At 38.8% G+C, this 9,465-nt stretch overlaps 1 long non-coding RNA gene across 1 annotated transcript; it reads left to right on the top strand.

The window, feature by feature from the left end:
• The first annotated feature begins 6,127 nt into the window (after positions 1–6,127).
• On the top strand, positions 6,128–7,713 carry LOC135289633 (uncharacterized). The gene is made up of 3 exons (XR_010352390.1): positions 6,128–6,166; positions 6,549–6,684; positions 7,128–7,713. It is a non-coding gene; the product is annotated as an uncharacterized LOC135289633 (long non-coding RNA).
• The last annotated feature ends 1,752 nt before the right edge of the window (positions 7,714–9,465 follow it).

The following is a 9,465-nucleotide window of genomic DNA, read 5'->3' as shown; positions in this document are numbered from 1 at the left end:
GAGCAGAGGAGGTGTGAATCACAGGAGGTGGACACTTGGCATTCCTGGGCAGTGTGCAGCTCCTGTCCATCACCAGGAGGAGCCCAGTTTCCCAGCTGACCTCTTCTTCTGCCAGGAGCTGTTTTTCCTTGGTCTTCCCCAGCAAGCAGGGATGAAAGCCATCCTCAGACTAAGCTCTGAGATAAGCCACAGTTTTTAGCCTGATGGGTAAGCCCAGCCAGCTTTGTGCTTTCCCTGTCTCATAAGGATTTCTTTGCCTTGCTAAGGTCTCATCTGCATCAGGAAATGGACCAGCCAAGCTCTTGCAGTATCAATATTTCAGTATAACCAGTCCATTTCCAGTGCAGACAAGCCCTTAAGACTAATCTTCTTGCCTGACACGCAACCCCAGTTGCAGAAGCCTTGGAACATGTTTTGGAGTCCCATTTCACTCCTGGATTATGAAGCCTGCCAAACCTTTTCATTTTGTTCAAGGCTTCCTGCCATTTCAGTGTTAGAGCCAACCTGATTCCAGATCTTTTGCCCACCAGCCAAGGAGTTTCAGCCAAGCCACATATATCCTGCCACCAGGATGCTCCTGCTGTGCCAAGCTCAAAATCCTCCTCAGTTCTTCTGTCCATGGATGTCCAGCCTTGTTCAAGCATTAGCGACTTGAGGAGTGGACATTTTGAGGCCAGAATGTGGGTTTGGAGGTCTATTAATTTTCCTCATTGTTAATTTTCACAAATGGATACAGAGCCACCTGCTCCTGGAGAGTTCTGTGATCTAAGGGCACCAGTACTCACCACTGACTCTAATCTTGCCTTGCAAGATCAAGAAATTCCATTGTTCCCATTCAATCCTTTTCCTAGTTTAACCATCTAACACTGATTTCTTCATCAGCTTACCTCTGTGGAAAGAGCAGGCAAAGAAAACGTTTTTCTCCTGCAGTCCTTTTTTCATGGTTTTCTACATCCCATTATTCTTGCTTTAAGTTACTTTACATATTATTAAATTATGTGAAAAAACCCCAGAACACCAAAACACCTAAGAGACTTGCAGTGATGCAGATAGATGTATCTTATGAAGAACTTAAGAGTAAGTACACATCACAGGGTGAATAGGTTTTTTTGCATTTTGTAGTTTTCAGTTTTAATAAGTCTCACACACTATTCCTAATTTTCTTTTTTTATTTTTTATTTTTAAAATTCGATTCCAAGACAGACCAGCAAGGGCAGGTTTATATGCAGTTTTTAGCATTGTGGGAATGCCCTACAAAAAGAAGATTGCAGCAGACACAAAAGTTTCACCGTATAGCAGTAACTCCTCACTGTGTAAAATTCAACAGCACAAAAGAATCCCACTGCTTGAATGCTCTCAGGTAGGAAGTGCAGTAACTCCTGCTCATCCCTTTACTGGGGAAAAAGAAAAATCAGTCACCACATCCAGATCACACTCCTGGCTGTTTTCCTCACAATTTCGACCTCACTTCTGCCAAGTTTTGTCAGGGCCTTCTGCTTACCTTAAATCTAAAATATCTCCAGTACCTGTCAGCCAGGTCTGTCCTCTCTCATTTGTCCCATCCCTTGGGGACCACTCTGAGGAGCAGCATTCCTGTGTCCTTCCCAAGGATCCTCTCTCCAGCAGGGCTGGCTGTCCCCAGGGCCCCGGATTGTTGCCACATTTCTCTTCTTAGAGAAAAGCAAAGCACAACTTCCCAAGAAATTTCTAAAATTCATTTTCTCTAAACCTAAAAAAAAAAAAACAAACCACCAACCCAAACAATTCTTATCTCATTTACTACATCTATATTTATTCACAAATAAAATACATTATTAAAAATTATTTGCCTAAAAAAATTAATAATTAAATTCCAACATAAATATGTTAACTCACTAACCAATTAAATATAAGTATATATCAAGACTGTCAACTGACAGTCACAAAATACTTAACAAATTCAATTTAAATATAATAACTATAATAAAAATATAATATAGTATAATATAACATAACATAACATAATATAATATAACAATATAATATAATATAATATAATATAATATAATATAATATAATATAATATAATATAATATAATAATATAATGCAATGTAATGTAATGTAATGTAATGTAATATAATATAATGCAATACAATGCAATACAATACATATAATAAATATAATATGATATAATATATTATAATATAATATAATATAATGCAATACAATGCAATACAATACATATAATAAATATAATATAGTATATTATAATATAGTATAATATAATATAATATAATATAATATAATATAATATAATATAGTATAATATAATATAATATAATATAATATAATATAATATAATATAATATAATATAATATAATATAATATAATATGATATAATATAATATAATATAATTAACATAATATAATATAATATAATATAATATAATATAATATAATATAATATAATATAATATAATATAATATAATATAATATAGAATAATTAACCTTCTAATAAAATAAAATCCTCATCACTATTCCTCTCCTTCATCAAAAACAAAAATATCTACATTTATTTCCACTGGGATGTCTCCCTTCATCCACCCATGCCTTTCACCTTGCTCCACCAGCCCTTCCCAACTCATTTCTCTCCACTGGGCGCTCAGTTGAATCCAGTTCAGGTTGAAATCAGGGCTGGGAAGGGCCTTGGAGACCAAAGATGTGACCTGGAACAAAGTGTTGGAACCAAATGCTGTAGAGATGAGGAAATGTTTGTCTAGAGGGACATCTAACTTTTCCTGTCTCAAAAAAAAAAAAAAAAAAGTTGTTTGTGAAAGGTAAAAAAAAATGCTCGGATTTTGAAATGTGAGTGCTGTTGATCATGTTCTTTGGTTTATTAAGAAATGCTCTTGCAAGTGAGGACAAAAATCAAATTAATCCCATTCCCTGCCACTAGTGGCTCTTTTCCCTGAGGTATTGGGAGGATAAATCATTTCCTCTTCTCTCCTTTTCTCTGGAACATAAAAGAGCAAGATGCAGCAGCTTTCAATTGATCTTCCTGAGAAGCATGGGTGTATTGGGTCACCTCAGCCATGCAATGGAACACAATTAAACCTGTTCTAAAGTATTAAAAAACAAACCACAAAAGGCCACAAATTAATCCAGGCACTTCTTATTTCAGGTTTCTTTTCATTAATCAGTATGTTATTTTTAATGGCCATTCGACTTAAATAAAGTCGTCAAAAAAACAAACTTTTAAATTCAAGAGAGGTTGAATATTTAGAATTTTCTTTTTGTTCTATTCAGAAGAGGAGGTAAAAAACCGTAAAAAACCCTCATGACCCTATTTCACTGTATTTTAATTTAATGACTCATTTTCTGATTAAAAATTATCAAAGACATAACAGTAGTATTTTGGTAAAACTGTATAATTTCAGTTGTAAAGTTATAACTTTCTGTATAACTTTGTGTATAACTGTACACAGAAAATTGATATCTCAAAAGTAATCATTTCATGCTTCTATGCATTTGTCTAGCAGAAAGTGCTAAACAAATTCCAACTGAGCCAATTTTTAAAATCATTAATTGGCAATATATAAATGGTATCCAAATAACTTATTGATAGCTGGAGAAGTTTAAAAAAATAGTCTTCTCTAACAGAGGCTTGAATGAAAGGGTAGTTGCACTGAAATATATTAATATTTTATAATTTTTTTTTCTGTGAATGCAGTGGAAGTAATTTGAAGACTTTTGAAACAGGAATTTAGTATTTTCACAACACTTTTATCACCACACTTTAGAAGCTATGGGCATCCTAGATTAAACAGATCCATTCTGTAGTCTAGGAATTCGTGAAAATTATAACCACAGTCATTGAGATTTGCAGAAAAATTTAAGTGGAAGTTGTAATCCATTCATCTTGGCAAATTTCGTAGAATTTGCATTTGCATTCCAGTCACATAAATAATATTCAACATAAAAGTGAAGCAAGCATCTTTAAAAATATTGGGTAGGAATGGGAGATGCTAAAGACTAATACTGAACTAAGGTTTTGCAGGCAAGTGTTATCCAAAAAACACCAATATATTACCAGAGCATTCAAAATGTTGAGAAGAGTGGAGGAGCAGGGTGAACAAACCAAAATTTGGAAGACCATGGCAGATCTGTAATAAAGGTGGAGCAACACAAAGTCTTTCAGTGCCAGCGCTGCCTGGAGAAAACTTGCAGTTTACAGGGGAAAAAAGTGCCCACGTTTAAGGCAGAGGTGGGTTTGGCTGAGCGAAGAAGGAAAGGAATAACCACGAATTATTCTAACTCTGGCATCCACAGGCACCTCCTGTGGCAAAGAGGGGCACAAACCACATTCTGGTGGGTGCAGCTGCACTGATTTCTGCACCAGTGCCTCACGCCCAGCTCCTGTCCTTCAGCATCTGGTGGGGCTGGGCACAGGAGGAGTGCTGGAAATGGAATTGCCAAACACAGGAAACAATTTGAGGGAGAATGAGTGCCAGTCGGGTTTGATCAGCCTGGAAGCCACGCTTCCCAAGTGTCCTGAGCTGCAGCCTCGTCCTGTTTCCACTCAGAGTTCTTCCAGCCCTGTCACTTTCTCACCCCGGTTTCTCTGGGGAGGTGAAGCTGGTGCAACAACAGCAAAGGTGAAGTCGGTGCAACAGCAGCAAATATTGCTGGAGGAGGACATTTCTGCCTCACTGCTGTGTGTATTCCCCGTTGCTGAAGGCAAAGTGAGGTTTTCCTTGAAGATCAAAGGATTTCCTGTAGGGTGATTGGTATCTAAAAAAGATTTCATATGCATGATGAGCTTGCACCTTTCTGATTCATTCCTGCAGCTGGGGAGCTGCACTGCTCACTGCCACATAAACAACGTGTGCCACCACTCATTAACTGTTCCACTCTAATTAATGCAAACCTCCCCACCAACCACAACAGCGCTTGACTCAAACCTCGAGGGCATCTCATCTTCCTTGCTCCCAGAGTGGTGCTTCCCTCTGGATGTAGTCCCACCATCCTCATCCTTATCAGCAGCCTCTGGCACCTTTGGATCAGCTCAGGAACTGGCTTTTCTGTCTCTGCAAGCCCAGGAGCAGAGTGGAGAAGGAGGAGCACCCATGCATCCTTGGTTTTAACTTTACAGGCAGGGGAAGGATGCTTCCCCTTGCTCCTCCTCCAAAACCCTGCTTCTGGTCTCACCTAGCAAGGCCATGCTGTGGCACAAAAAGCAGCCTCTTTGCACTCATTTGCTAGGCTTTTTTTTTTTTTTTTTTTTTTTTTTTTTTCCCCCCATCTTCAGATGGTCCTTTTCAAAAGATTAGGCCCTTTCTGCCATGCATCTAAACAAATAGAGGAAAAAAAAAAGTACATCTAGATGTACTTGCACTTTGCTCTTTTATGGAAGAATTGGTCAGTGCTTCAGCTCAGAAAGGATTTTAAGGAGGGGAACAATATCCCACGGGGCCTCAGTCAGCTTTCCCTCTGTTTTCCAAGGTAGCAAGTGCCCTTCATGGCTGCAGAGCACAGTGGATCCCCACCCTGCACAGAGCAGAGCATCTTGTCAAGGCTTGTGGCCACACTAGGAAATGACCTTATACAGAAAACTGCAAACTACAGCACTGCTTAAAAAGGAAATTGGGCTCATTTGAGATTGCCCTGGCTCATGCAAACACACAAGCATGTGTGTGTGTGAAGGCTGCATGCGTGGGAGCACAGAGAGCTGTGTGAGCAGGGTGCCTGCGAGCCCAAACAACCTGTTGGAAAAGGGCAGGAGAGCCACAGGAGCACCACAGACCTCAGCTGGCTTGCTCAGCCCCACTGGAGACGCTCAGAGACCCAGGTGATGCCCATAACACCAACCCCAAGCAGAGAAGAACAGAAATCTTCTTCAGCCAGTCAAAGGGAGTTGATTTTGGCTGAGCTACTGTAGAACATTTGATAAAGTCAAAGTTTTGGCAAGCTCCAGGCTCCTCAATCCAGGCTCAATATAGTGAGGATTGTTCTACAGAAATGAAGGGATTGCCTGTTCTATTTTGGCCAAATAGTTTGCAGGGTTGAGTATTAGTAGCACCGTGACTGTCATCCCCATGATGTTAACTCCCCCAGAGGCCCTCAGATTCCTCTGTGTTTGGAGCTCCCAGGCAGCAGCCTGGTGGATTTTCCTCCTCTTGTTTAGGTGTGTGCTCCATTCCATTCCCAATTAAACCTGTTTTGGAGGAGGGTTTGTGGAGGTGGTGGCGTCCACGCCTAGCCAGAGGTGAAGATCTGAGCTGAAGTAAAAGTGGAAGCCTTGACAAGGTGCTGCTCTCTGACACCCCTTCCAAAATTTTCGGTTTCCAAGCTCTGTTCTGGGGTGCAGCACATCAGGAGTTTTTTGATGCAGTTACTGGCCCTGTGAGCCAGCTGCTGATCAAACTATGAGATTGGATTAGAAGCCCCTTCTGGACATGCATGACACTAAGCACAGGGGCAATTACACCACCAAATTCTCACGGCATGCAGTAATACATCCAGTTCTGCAGAGGCTTACCTTATTATTATTTTTTTTTTTTTTTCAGAAAGTGGAGGGGTATACCAGGAAAAGATCTCTCTGTGGCTATTCTGACCTTGTACTCCTTCCTCAAGCACCTGCTGTTGGTCATTGTCAGAGATGGGATCAATCTGACCTAACATGACAAACTCTGCATACCTCAGGTAATTGCATATTTTCTTTTTTCTTCTGCTTGACAATGCTGGTGAATAGTCGAGTAGGATGGAGCCTTGATTTTGCCTGATGCTGTTAAATAAATAATATTAGTGAAGAAGAAGGGAATGGATTAAATTCAAGAGTCTTGACACTACAACATCTCTGCAGCATCACTTTCTGCATTAGGAGCACAACAGACAAGCAAAATAAAATGATGTATATATTAAGGTATACCAGAGTAGGCCTCAATTTTCCACAGAAGTTGCACAGGCTTTCTGATGCCTTACTTTTTATTTAATCAGGAGTGCTTATTTTATTTTATTTTATTTTATTTTATTTTATTTTATTTTATTTTATTTTATTTTATTTTATTTTATTTTATTTTATTTTATTTTATTTTATTTTTATTATTTTATTTTTTATTTTATTTTTAATTTTATTTTATTTTTAGCAGTCAGCTAACGAGCCTTTCAGAGGAAGAATCTGATGGAAACACAAACCCACCTGAGCTGGTTGTGGGCACACTGGCAGTGCTGTGGGGAGCAAAAATCTCCATTTTTGTCCCCAAAATCCTTGACCAGGAGGTAACAGTGTGGTGACAATGGTTTCAGTGGAGCTGGGTTGACTTTACCCTGCAGGATTCCAGATGTGTGCAGACGCTCATGCCAGCAATATACAATAATTTGTAATTCCAGAAAATTCCATGTGGTGATGGCTGTATTTGCATGTCTTCCCTATACATTGGGTGTGGAACTCTGGATGTAAAGGACTGAAGGCTTAACTGCTTTGCTTTCACAAAAAAGTCATGTAATGGACATTTTTTAGGTCCTTCTTCAGTTGTTGATGAATTTATAGCATGAGATATTAACTAGTGGACTGCCATTTTCATTCGTGACTTTTTAATAAAAAATGGAAATTCTAAAAGATTAAATTGTTTGCATGAAGTGACCACTGGAGTCTGAACTTGTCAATCTTTGTTTGCTATATTACAAATTTTCTCTATTTTTCATTAAAAGTTACCCTTTTCTGAAAGAAAAGTGGATTACATTGTGTGTGATTTTTTTAATTAGTTAAAATAAAAAAATATTAATAGTTATATTATAGACACATTTAAGATTTGAAATATAAATATTCAGGAAAAAAAGAGGTTTCATCTTTTCATTCATGAATACCAGAGAGCTAAACAAGACTATCCACATGCTTTGTTTAATCTCATATTACCCAATTTGACAGTGGGGCATGGAAATGTGAAGCATATATTTTGCATATCTTGTATTAACAGAGGCATCTCGTGTATCATGAAGAAGTTCTGCATGTCTTTAAAAGAACAAATCCTGTGGAGAGGTAGCTGGGTGAGAGGTGTAGTAGAAAAACAAAAAAAAAAAAATGAAGTGCCAAGGCTGTAAGTGGAGAAATGCTTGGATGGAGTGGTAAAAGTGTATGAGAACAGAAGCCTGAACCAGAGAAAAAGGATTTAAGGCTCCCTTATGCCCTCAAGATAACTCTCTTAATGAAGAAAAAGTCCTCCATGAGTGGCAGAAATAATGAATTTTGGTGTTCAGCATCTCTTTCTTATGTGCTTTTTCCCATCTCTAATAAAGGGTGAGGTTATTAGCCACTCTCAGGGAAAGAAAAAGGAAACATCATACGCTCAATTATACGAGTGGTTTCTCACTGGGAAAAAAAAAAAAAAAGGGCTGAAGCTGCTGCTCCAAGGAGAACACCCAGGAACCAAATAAAACATCCCAGGTAAAATTGTGCCCTGCTGGTGTGGGTGGCAGAGCTTTCCTTGACTTCACAGTGCTGGGCTTTCACCCCCTGTTTTTAATTGTCTGCTCAAGGTAAACAGGTCTTTTCCTCCTCTGTCAAGGTGAGATAGGAAATTTTTACTAACCCCTTGGTTTTACGTTAGCCAAGATTTCCTGGCTTGCTGGGGATGATAAAATAAACCTAAATTTAAAAAGTGCCCCAGCTCTGAGGCTAGGCGAGGACACCAGCTGTATCTGAGGGTGAAATATCAGAAGACTGCAGTGCTGGAGGAGAGGCTTAGCACATCGACTTTTCTGTTTAAAAAAAAAAATTAAAAAAAAAAATAGTACTTCTGATGATGCAGTGATAAAGCTAACATGGTTATGAAGGCAAGTGACTGCAGACTTTCCAAGCTTAAGGATTAAGGTTTTAGGTTAAGCAGTCCTTCTGGACAGAAAGGGGGAAGGATTAAAAATCAGAAGGAAGATCAGCTGTCTCTGTTCATAATATGGGCGATAGGTAAATTGGAAAAAGCAACGTTGAAATATTTTGCCTTTGGGACTTGAGGGTGGAATGGACATGCAAGGCCACACAGCAAAGGGTGAGTCCTCACAGGTTAAATCCCAGCTGTGTGATAAGGAGTTTTCACATGACATGAGGCTAATCTGTTCACAGCAGTGATGCAGATGATCCCATGGCCTCTTTGTTTTCTCTTTTGTTTTCTTTTTTTTTTTTTTTTTCCCTCCCCTTTGGGATAGTAACTAGCATAATCCACAGATATGAATCTGCAAAACGAAAATTAATGATCTCCTTCTGCTTCTCAATCAGTCAGGAGTATTCAGAGTTCCTCTCTGAGCTTCCAGCAAGGAAGGAATGTTCCTTCAGAAGAGAAAGTGGAGGAAATCAGCCTGATTATTTCTGCCACCACATTTTTCAATGGTCAGAAGAGGACAAGTCAGGAATCTCTGTGGTGTGGGTGATTAACCATTCTTCTTTGTTCTTCTACACACACAAAGACAGCACCCACCTCTTTTCTCTTA

The sequence above is a fragment of the Passer domesticus genome, chromosome Z (assembly GCF_036417665.1).
Source record: "Passer domesticus isolate bPasDom1 chromosome Z, bPasDom1.hap1, whole genome shotgun sequence".
Classification (NCBI taxonomy): Eukaryota; Metazoa; Chordata; class Aves; order Passeriformes; family Passeridae; genus Passer; species Passer domesticus.
This window is presented reverse-complemented; position numbering and strand designations above follow the sequence as displayed.